Genomic DNA, 12,156 nt, shown 5'->3' with positions numbered 1-12,156 from the left:
CTGAGATCACACCAGTATGCTCTAGCCTGGGTGATAGAGCAAGTCTCAAAAAGAAAAAAGAAATAATAAAAAAAAAAGAAGTGGAGCCTTTAGGAGGTGATGAGGGCATGAGGGTGGAGCCCTCATGAATGGCATTAATGCTCTCACAAAAGAGTCCCCAGATAACTCCCTTGCCCCTTCTATCTTGTGAGGATATGGTAAGAAGATATGAACCAGGAAATGGGTCTTTACCAGGCACCAAATCTGGGAAATCCTGGATTTCCTAGCCTCCAGAACTGAGAAATAAGTGTTGTTTAAGCCACCCATTCTATGATATTTTTCTTATAGCAGGCTGAATGAACTAAAACAATAATATTCCTCTCTTCTCCTTCTCCTTCTCCTTCTTCTTCTTCTTCATTTTTTTGAAACAGAGTCTCACTCTGTTGCCTGGGCTGGAGTGCAGTGGCGTGATCTCAGCTCACTGCAACCTCTGCCTCCAGGGTTCAAGCTATTCCCCTGCCTCAGCCTCACGAGTAGCTGGGATCACAGGCATAAGCCACCATGCCTGGCTAATATTTGTATTTTAGTAGACGGGGTTTTGCCATGTTGGCAAGGCTGGTCTCAAACCCCTGACCTTGGGTGATCCACCTGCCTCAACCTGCCAAAGCGCTGAGATTACAGGCATGAGCCACGGTGCCCGACTTATTCTTTTAATACCTGTAGAAACTGCGATGCCACTTCTCATTCCTAATATTGGTAATTTATATCTTTTCTGTTTTTTCCTGATCAATCTGGCTAGAAATTTATCTGTTTTATTGGTCTCTGGACCATCTTTTGGTGTCACTGATTTTTTTTTTACTTATAGATTATTTATTTCTAAAATGTTTCATTGGTTTTTCTGTTTCCTAGTTTATTGATGTCAGCTCTGATCTTTATTTTATTTTTCATGGTTATCCTTATATTGTTTATTTTTGTTCAAATTGTGTTAATAATTGTTTAAAATTATTTTTCATCAATATGTGGTTTTGTTTTATTTTTAAAAATATTTTAACTTTTATTTTAGGTACAGGGCTACATGTCCAGGTTTGTCTTACAGGTGAACTTGTGACTTGGGGGTTTGGTGTACAGATTATTTCCTCACCCAGGTACTAAGCATAGTACCCAATTTTTTTTTTCTGAACTTCTCCCTCCTCCCACCCACCTCCCTGAAGTAGGCCCCAGTGTCTCTTATTCCCCTCTTTCCATCCATGCGTTCTCATTATTTAGCTCCCACTTATAAGACAGAACATGAAATACTTGGTTTTCTGTTCCTGCATTAGTTTGCTAAGGATAATGGCCTCCAGTTCCATCCATGTTCCTGCAAAGTACATAATCTTACTCTTTTTTATGGCTGCATAGTATTCCCTGGGGTGTATGTACCACATTTTCTTTATTCAGGCTACTGTTGATGGCCATTAGGTTGATTTCCCGTCTTTGCTATTTTGGATAGTAATCTTCACTATTTCTTTCTTTTTTTTTTTCGGTCTACTTTGGGTTAATTTGCTCTTCTTTTTCTAGTTTTTCAAGGTGGAAGCTGTGCTCATAGTTTAAGACCTTTGTTCTTTTCTAAGATACATTTAATTCTGTCTATAAGTTTCCTTTCTAAATACCGCTTTAGTGGGAACCCACAAATATTGTCATAGTTATTGTTTTATTACTAGCTGTTATTGCTCATCTCTTACTATTCTTCATGTATAAATTAAGCTTTATTGTAGCTATGTATGTTTAGGAAAATCAAAGTATATTATGGAGTTCGCTACAATCTGATTTCAGGCATATGCTGATGGTCTCACAATGTATCCTCCATGGAAAAGGGAGGACTACTGTAGCTTCTTCAACATATAGAATCACTTACTTAATGTCTTTGCCTGGTAATGCCATCATCTGTGTCATTTCCAGATTGGTTTCAATGAATTGATTTTTCTCCCTCATTCTAAGTCCCATTTTCTGGTTTCTTTGCATGTCTGATAAATTTTGGTTAAAATATATTGTATTGGTGTTCCTATACATTTTCTGGAGCTTTGTTCTAGGGTCCAGTCACTTGGAAAGAGTTTGCTCTTTCGGGACTTGCCTTTGAGCTTCTTTAGGCACGACCAGAACAATGTTTTTATGCAGGGTTCATTTCTTCTCACTATTGAGGCAAAACCCTTCTGAATGTTCTTCCCCATACTCCTTGAATTATAGAGGCACATTAACTTATGAATGTTATATGTTGTTTTTGAGGTGACGTCTCACTCTGTTACCCAGGCTGGAGTGCAGTGGCAGATCTCAGCTCACTGCAACCTCTGCCTCCTGGGTTCAAGCGATTCTCTTGCCTCAGCCTCCCGAGTAACTGGGATTACTAGTGCCCGCCACCATGCCCAGCTAATTTTTGTATTTTTTGTAGAGATGGGGTTTGACCATGTTGGCCAGACTGGTCTTGAACTCCTGGGCTCAGGCTATCCATCAGCTTTGGCCTCCCAAGGTCCTGAATTACAGGGGTGAGCCACCGTGCCCCGTTGCACAGTAACTCTTTCTGGCCTTGTGTGAGCTGAGCTCCAGGGATCATTCTCTCGAATCTTTTCAAGTGGTTCTTTCTTTGGCCTCTTGTACTTTCTTCATATGCACACATGGTTCACTACTCAGCTGAAGATCTGAAGGGGCCTCTGTAGATCTCTGGAGCTGTCGCTGAGGGCATCTCTCTCTTCTGTTGTACTCTCTTCTATAAACTCTAGAAGCCTTGGCCTGTCATCTCTGTCTCCTCACCTCAGGGAGATCTCTGTGCTCTGTTTGGGTTCTCCCTCCCTGCACTATGGACTGGGAACTCTCTCTAGGCTGTAAACTGGAGCAAACCTAGGGCACCCCTTGTTTTTTTCTCATCTCTCAGAGATCACTGTCTATTTTTGCCTGGTATCCAATGCCTTTAAAACTATTATTTTCATCTATTTTTTCTCAATTCTTAATTGTTGCATGCAGAAGGGTAAGTTCAATTCCTGATACTCCACCTAGGCCAGAAGCAGAAATTGAGCTCCTCTTCTACACTCTTAATCTTTCCTCTATTCTGCATTCCTCCTTTCCACTGTTTCCCACCTACACAGTGCATTCAACTGCAATGTGGTATTCCTTCTATAATGTGTATTCCTCCTATCGTCTGCATTCCATATGTAATCTACAGCCTCCTCATCCTGCTTATTTCCCTCACCTCAGCATCTACATTTATCCTGCACTACTCTGCCTCTTTTCAAGTAGGAAACCTGCTCAGGATTTCAACTCCACTTCCAACCTTTCCACCTGTCATTCCAAGGACATTTGCTGGGATATATCTGGTCACGATGTCAGTAAGTAACAGGTACCTGTGGGATCAGACTTCACAAATAAAAACAATGTTCAGGGCTAGAAATTCCTTATTTAAAATTTTTTAATTTCCATAGGCTATTGGGGAACAGGTGGTGTTTGGTTACATGAGTAAGTTCTTTAGTGGCAATCTGTGAGATTTTGGTGCACCCATCAACCAAGCAGTATGCACTGTACCCAATTTGTGGTCTTTTATCCCTAACACCTTAACACTCTTTCTCCGAGTCCTGACAGTTGACTGTGTCATTCTTATGCCTTTGCATCCTCATAGCTTAGCTCCCACTTATGAATGAGAATATACAATGTTTGGTTTTCCATTCCTGAGTTACTTCACTTAGAATAATAGTCTCCAATCTCATCCAGGTGACTGTGAATGCCATTAATTCATTCCTTTTTATGACTGAGTAGTATTCCATCATATATGTATATATACATACATACATACACACACACACACCCCCACATATATATGATGAGTGTATATCTATATACACACATCACAGTTTCTTTATCTGCTCGTTGACTGATGGGCATTTGGGTTGCTTCCACGATTTTGCAATTGTGACTTGTGAGGCTTTAAACATGTGTGTGCAAGTATCTTTTTTGTATAATGACATATTTTCCTCTGGGTAGATACCCAGTAGTGAGATTGCTGGATCAAATTGTAGATCTACTTTTAGTTCTTTAAGGAATCTCCGTGCTGTTTTCCATAGTGGTTGCACTAGTGTACATTCCCACAAGCAGTGTAGAAATGTTTTCTGTTCACCACATCCACACCAATATCTATTATTTTTTGATTTTTTGATTATAGCCATTCTTGTAGGATTTAGGTGGCATTGCATTGTGGTTTTGATTTGCATTTCTCAGGACTAGATATTCTTAGCTAAAGAGGGAATTCAGAGACCTGTTGTTCTGGTCAGCTCTAAATTTGGGAGGAGGAATATGGGATTAGGGTAGATAGAACCCCTGAGTCCATAGCTTGTTGAGTGAACAGGGTGTGATGATACAGTGATAGTTATACTGCACTGCAATGCTGGAATTGACTGAGTTATCAGGGTTTCCCTGGCTTCTCAGCATCTCCTCCAATCCTTTCATTTTGAGGTATTCTCAAATAAAGTAAGTGCTCAGGGTTAAATAGCTCGAGAACTCACTGGAAAAAGTTGGGAGATATTTTTGTCATTATATCTAGTTGCTTGTACTTTACAGGACCAGATAATGGGCAAATGCCAGGGAGGCAGATCTCTGACTCCTAATCATGCTCCAGCTCTGGGATGGGGCCAAAACTTGTGCCGTGGATGTCTGAAGGAACTAAGAACTGACACATCTGAAAAGGGACACTTAGTTTTTAGAAGCTTCCCTTTCTGAATAATCTGTAACTATGGGATCATCCAGTAAAGAAAGGTGTTAAGGCTGAGTGCAGTGGCTCATGCCTGTAATCTCAGCACTTTGGGAGGCCGAGACGGGAGGATCACGAGGTCAAAAGATTGAGACCATCCTGGCCAATATGGTGAAACCGTATCCCTACTACAAATACAAAAATTGGTTAGGTGTTGTGGTGTGCACCTGTAATCCCAGCTACTCAGGAGGCTGAGGAAGGAGGATTGCTTCAACCTGGGAAGCGGAGGTTGCAGTGAGCAGAGATCACGCCACTGCACTCTAGCCTGGCGACAGAGCAAGACTCTGTCTCAAAAAAAAAAAAAAAAAAACTTCTTACCTTTTCTCATTCCATACCAAACTTTTCTCTTATTCTCTACTGCCAGCCGAAGTATCTTTGCCTAGGATGAGGCTGATTTTAGCTGGCTGTTCCTAGACATCAATCCAAGCCAAAGAGTTGGAGGAGTAGAAAATTCCTTTAAGGAGGGACTCTGTGCTTGCAAGTTTTTAGCATGCTCATTTTAATGATTTTTCTATGTTAGTAATATCTGGATTTCCCATCAACAACTTATTGGTCTTCTGTGGAAGTTCCATCAGCATCATCTTCAAGGTCAGTTCATGTTAACATTTACTGAGGATATATCAAGAACTAGGCTCTGAACTATGCAGGAGCTGGTATATTAAAGAAAAATACAGATTCTGTCCTTGTATCCAGTAGTAAAAAAATTCATCCATCATCATCTATTCATCCACCCATCATCCATTTGTCCATTCACCCATCCACCCATCCATTTATCATCCATCTTTTCATTAAATATACAGATACATCTAATATGATGGTAGAAATATGCTAGAGTTCTAAACATAGTTATACAGTTGTTTGGCATCAGGGAGTGGCAGCTTTTAGCCTCATCTGGGGAGGCATTTTGTGAGCTTTCTGGAGGAAATCATTATCTGGTTAGTTTTGATGCATGAATAGAAGTCATGTGAAAAGTGGAGGCAAGGTGAGTCTCACGCCACAGCTCGAGGCCTGGATCTGCAACATTACCCATGGGTCGGGGATCCATTTGACACTTGAGGACTTCCAGGCTTCATCGAGGAATGTGCTCAGCCTCTCCCAGGCTCGGCACTACCTATTGCCCTTCGCCAACGTGCCCTTTGCCACCTGCTGCCCTTTGCACATGCAGGTGTGCGGCAGCATGCTGCAGCTGCGGGGCTACTGGCCCGTGTACTCTGCGGACCAGCAGTGTGACTTGCCCAGAATCTGGTGCTGCCACAAGGCCCAAACCACTTCATCTGGGTGTCGTCCAACTCTGTGAACTCTGGGCCTTAGAAGAGGCCCCAAGTTGTGGTCGCTAGGCCCAGGAGGCGAGACTGTATGGTGGAGAGGGAGCTGGAGTGCACGGGGAAGCAGGTCCCTACTATTAACCAGGATTTTGAGGGTCCTCCTCTGAGGTAGGCAAGGATTGCACGTTTCTTTCTCTCCTGATTCTTGGTTTTCCTTAGAGTCATCTGGAACTGCCTTCTCATTCGGTGCACTCTTCATGGAAAGCAACACTTGCTGCCGCCTCCTCTGGGCACAGGCAGTAAGTTCTACTAAATTAAATGTGTTCCAGACCAGGCGCGGTGGCTCACACCTGTAATCCCAGCACTTTGGGAGGCTGAGGAGGGTGGATCACTGGAGGACAGGAGTTTGAGACCAGCCTGGCCAACATGATGAAAACCCGTCTCTACTAAAAATTCAAAAATTAGCCAGGCATGGTGGCAGGTGCCTGTAGTCCCAGGTACTTGGGAGGCTGAGCAAGGGACTCATCTGAACCCGGGAGGTGGAGGTTGCAGTGAGCTGAGACTGTGCTACTGCATTCCAGCCTGGGTGACAGAGCAAGACTCTGTCAGAAATAAATAAATAAAAATTTGTTCCCAAATCCTGCAATCTGGTGAACTGCAGCCTCCTTTTTTCTTCTCTTCTTCTTCTTTTTTAAATTGTGTGATTCCATTTTCTTAAAGCTGAAAAACCAGAAAAACTAGCCTGTGGTGGTAGAAGTCAGAAAGGTCAGAATAGGGGACGCCTTGTAGAGAGGATTTTACTGGGATGTAACCTCCTTTAAAATGTGAACAAACCACAACCTGACCTGAGAGTATATTTTTGTAACAAGAAAGGAGTCTCCTCCAATCATAGCAGCCAGCTTTCAGCCAGGGGCAGACTCCAGACTGATCAAATGTGTCCAAATTAGGGAAAGGCTATATCCCATGCCACTTCCTTTTTCTGTTTATAAACACTGATTGTCCACTGTGGCTGGGTGGAGGTCTCTGAGACCGCTCTAATATAGCTCTCTCATTTAATGGGCTGAGTTAAAATCAGGCCTTTTTGTAGTGAACTGTGACCCTTAATCGCCATCATCCCCTAACAAAGATTGACCAACTGGACTCAAATGCTGTTGGACTATCTTTATTGCATGGACTTTGAGTTGTTTGATTTTGACTAGTTGTTTGTGGCAACTCCTGATAAGAAGTGTCCTGCAGTTTCTTGGCATTGTTCACTCATAGTCATCATAATAGTCTCCCTGGCTGGGCGTAGTGGCTCACACCTGTAATCCAGCACTTTGGGAGGCCAAGGCAGGCAGATCACTTGAGGACAGGAGTTTGAGACCAGACTGGCCAACATGGTGAAACCCTGTCTCTACCAACAATACAAAAATTAGCTGGGTGTGGTGGTGCACCCCTGTAACCCCAGCTACTCAGGAGGCTGAGGCGGGAGAATTGCTTGAACCCAGGAGGTAGAGGTTGCAGGGAGCCAAGATTGTGCCACTGCACTCCAGTCTGGGTGACAGAGTGAGACTCCATCTTAAAATAATAATAATAATGGTCTCTGTGATGTGTTTCTTCCCCTGGGAAGTCTTAAGTGTTCCTATGCAGCCATTCTTTATACATCAACTGGTCTATTAGGGTTAGAGTGACAAAAACCTGAAGAAAGCATAAAGAATCATCCAACTAAGGTGAAGTTTGAACTCAATATTGAAACAAAACCAGTTCTTTATAATTGTGATGGAAAATGGGGTGAGGGATCAAGGTTTTGGTCAATCTCTCAAAATTGGGAGGCTGACTAAAAGGCAGAAATGTTTAAATTAAATTTGGCCAAAAGCTGCTGCCATACCTGTTGAAGTGCAACCTAACTTGGCATTTAAGTAAACTGCCTCCCAGCTGAGACTATATTCTTGTAACAAAGAGCTGAATCTCAGCAAGTCACAGCAGCTGTGCTTTAACCAGGCACAGGCTGCGAACTGATCAAACCATGTCCACATAAGGCAAATGCTGAGCTGTACCCCATCAAACTGTTTCTGTGTGTTACTTCCAATAAATTTGGCCGGCCATGTTGCTGGGTGGAGCACTCTGAACCTTTACTGGTTCAAGGTGCTGCCCGATTCATACATTTTCTTTGCTCAAATAAAGTCTGTTTAACTAAAAAAAAGAAAAATAGAGGCAAGGAAAGGACAGTCCAGGCAGAGAAGGAAGCCTGAGCAAAGAGAGGGAAAAACACCATGGAGGTGGAGAGCAGGGAGAACTTCAAGAGGTTTCGTTTTACTAGAGCATGACGTTCAAGTTGCAGAGTTTTAGAAATAAGGGAGAGGTGGTAAGGACCCAAAGGTGGAAGACCTGGAGTGTAAGGCTAAGTAGGGGTTGTGGGCTTTTTCCTGTATGAGGTAATGCATCCTTGAAGAGCTTCAAACAGGAAGTGACATGGCACACATAATTCTGGCAGCAGAAACAGAGAGAAATCAGTTTGAAGAGCTATTTAGGGAGTGCCATTTGGTGACTAATTGGATGGGGAAAATGAGGGTGCAGGAGGCATCCAGGCCAGCTCCGGGGTTTCTGATCCAGTAGCACTGTGTACGTGGTGCTACCGTTCACTGGGGCAGGACATGTAGGTGAAGGAGATGGTTTGAGGGATTGGGGGTGGTTGGCGGGAGGAATGGTGACTTCAGTTTTGAACATCTTGAATTTGAAATGTCTGTGAAGCCTGTGGACTCCCAAATGGATACATCCAGAATATGTGTCTAAAGCATAAGAGGATATCTGATCTGGTCAGGTCTGGGGATAGAGGTATGGGAAAGTAAGAAAAACAGGTGAAGCGTAAAGGGTATTAGAATGAGAACAGAACCTCAAGGAACACCAGTGTTTAAGGAGCAGGTGGAGGAGGAATTTCAAGAGAGGTAAGAAGGGGCAGAGGATGTCATGGAAACAGGACAGAACAGTCAAGAGGTACCTCCAAGAACTCTGCTCTTGAAAGGCTTATGGAGTGCTTCTTGGATTTGGCAAGAAGGAGGGCACTGTGACATTTGTGAGTTTCTGGAGAGGTGGAGGAGGAAGCCCGACTGTAGAGGGCTGAGGATCGGAGGGAAATGAGGAAGTTGGCCTAGCTAGTGTAGACTTCTCTTTGGGGCTTGCAAAGGCAGAGAGAAAGAGAGAGAGAGAGAGAGAGAGAGAGAGAGAGAGAGAGAGAGAGAGAGAGAGAGAGAGAGAGAGAGAGAGAGAGAGAAGTAAGAGAAGTATCTGGGCAGGAGACATGCAGGGTCAAGGGAGAGCTTATCTTAGCATGGCAGAGATGTAAGCATGCAGTGAAGGGGAAAGATCAAGTTAAAGGGGACAGTTGGGTAATAGTGGAGAGAGGGAGAGGGAGAGGGAGGTCATGAGACCCTGGAGCAGATGGAAGGGAGGCTATCACGGTTTTAGGTGAGTGAGAAATGTCCCATCCTTGGCGTAGGAAGGGCAGGTGAGGAAGCAGGTGAGGGGGTAGGTAAGGAATTGGCTGCAGGCCCCGTGGGTCTGTCCTCTGTTCTCTGTGAAGCTGGAGTTGCCCTCAGCTGCTCACAGTAAGGGGAGCAGGGATTGGGTGGCCTTTTGAGAGGAGCACTGAAAGTGTGGCCCTCTTAGGGGAGTGGAAAACGGAGCCAAGAAGGGACAGAGATCGTCAGCCAGGCACAGCCAGGAACCACAAGGTCCTAGGATGTACTTTGGGAACCTGCCATCTCACTGTATTTCAGCAAAGCAGAATCAGGCATTTGTGGAGAGTGTGCCGGAGGATCTGGTTTAGGTTCCAGAACCTTCACTTCCTTGCTGTGGGACCTTAAGGAGGTTACCAGTATTGCTGAGAGTCAGTTTTCTCTTTTGCGAAACTAATAAAATCATACCTACTTTGCATGCTGCATTAAGGACTGAGTGAGTAAGGCATGGCTAGAACTTGAGAAAGGACCTGAGTGCAGAATGTGTCCCCAAATAGCCACTTTCCTTCTCCTTTCTTTAAGTCAATTTGCTTCTGTAGCGAGGAGCTGGCTTGCCCAGACGTCTTTGTTCATACCCCTCTCCGCATTCCAGAGTGCCTTCTTTATCTCCACGTTCTGTTCATCCTTCCCTTCAAGGCCCAGATCAAGTCTTTCCTCCATGGAGCTTTCTCTGCCTCTGAACACCTGCAACACTGTAACACACATGAGTTCTTGTGTTGCTGTTTAACTTTTTGTATGCTTGACCTCTCTTATATAATTGAAAGCTCCTTGAAGAGAAGAACTGTTTATTGGTATCCTCTTAGCATTTGGCACAGTGCTGGTGGCCACAGTGAGTGATTAGAAAAGCGCTCATTGAAGGAATGCATAAGCAAATACAGAGTTTTAAAGTCAGGACAATGGGGGAACATTCTTTTTTTTTTGAGATGGAGTCTTGCTCTGTCGCCCGGGCTGGAGTTCATTGGCACGATCTTGGCTCATGCAACCTCTGCCTCCTGAGCTGAAGTGATTCTCTTGCCTCAGCCCCCTGAGTGGCTGGGATTACAGGCACCCATCACCATGCCTAGCTAATTTTTTGTATTTTTAGTAGAGACAGGATTTCACTATGTTGGCCAGGCTAGTCTTGAACTCCTGACCTCGTGATCCGCCTCAGCCTCCCAAAGTGCTGGAATTACAGGCATGAGCCACTGCGCCCAGCGCATTCTTTTTAAAATTTTTTATTTTCAAATTTTACTTGAAATTGCGGGATGCATGTGCAGAATGTGCAGGTTTGTTACGTAGGTAGGTGTACATGTGCCATGGTGGTTTGCTGCACCTACCAACTTATCATCTAGGTTTTAAGCCCTGCTGCATTGAGTATTTGTCCTAATGCTCTCCCTCCCCTGCCCCCCCCCCACAGGCCCCGGTGTATGCCAATGGGGAACATTCTTTCTGATTACATTCAGTAATGAGTAGATGCTCTGAGCTTTAGAACTGGCTGCTAATTCCAGCTCTGCCCCACACCATCTGTGACTTGGGCAATCACTTGACCTTGCTGAGCCTCAGTATCGTCTTCTGTAAAATGAGGATGACATCTACCTTGTTGTGTCAGCATAAGGATTAAATGAGATCATGCAGGTAAAGTGCTGAGTACAACGTTTGAAGCGTACATTGAGTAAATGCTCAATACATGGTAGCTGTTATCGCCTTTACTACACTGAGCCATGCCTCCCCTTGACAGGACACACTCAAGTATACTTGTGACAAAACTGCCATCCCTGGGCCAGCCTGCTGATCAGCAGCTAGTGATGGACAGCATCACGGAGACATTTTCTGAGCCCATGTGTTGATGCTTTGAGGGAAGGAAGTGACGCTTCAACAGGGACCAAAAACCAATAGAAGCTGTAGCCACAGCCCGAGGCTGAGGGGAAACAGTACGTGGAGGCTGCTGGTCACAAACGGCCTTTTTAGTGGTGGTCACACTCAAAAGTAGCCCTGCTGTCAGCAGGGAAATTTCTGAGTGCGGAGAGGGAGAGAAGAGAGCTCACAGGTTTGAGCTACATGAGGACAGTCCCTGGATGCTCCGGCCTCCTCTCTTGGCAAGCAGAGTGTACAGTAGGAGACTGAGAACAAAGCGCTCCCATGCTGGCCTCCGCCCCGGGTGTCGCAGTACCTCTCCCACCCTCACTCTCCGGAGCCGTGCTCAGCAGTGCACCCACATCCTGCACTGCTTAACCACAGCCTCTGGCTGCAGGGGGCTGCCTCAGGATGGGGGTGTGCCCGCTTGAGACACCTCTCTCCTTCACTTCCCCAGCTCTGGCAGCTCTTCCTGGCAGCTTGTGGAAATCTGTGTCCCATCCCTAAGCCCCGCTTCCACCGCCACCGTCCCCTTCCATACCTTCACCTGTCTTTCAAGGCCTGTTTCTGTCTTGCCCATTTTCTGAACTGACCGCTCCATCAGGGACCCATCAGTCATTCTCTGCCACCTTTGATGTTTTCCTCCGACTGAAGTTAGTCAAACTTTCTTTCTCTCTCCCTCCCATCCTCTTTCTTCCCTTCCTCCATCCCTCCCTTCTTTCCCTTTCCTGTTGTCTGTCTCTCTTTTTCTTTTCTTCCCCTCCCTTCACTTTTTTTTCTCTTATTCCCTATGCCTTCTCGCCTTCTCTAAAAAGAG

This window comes from Callithrix jacchus, chromosome 10 (genome assembly GCF_049354715.1).
Source record: "Callithrix jacchus isolate 240 chromosome 10, calJac240_pri, whole genome shotgun sequence".
NCBI lineage: Eukaryota > Metazoa > Chordata > Mammalia > Primates > Cebidae > Callithrix > Callithrix jacchus.
The sequence above is the reverse complement of the archived record's forward strand: the minus strand, read 5'-3'. Positions refer to the sequence as shown.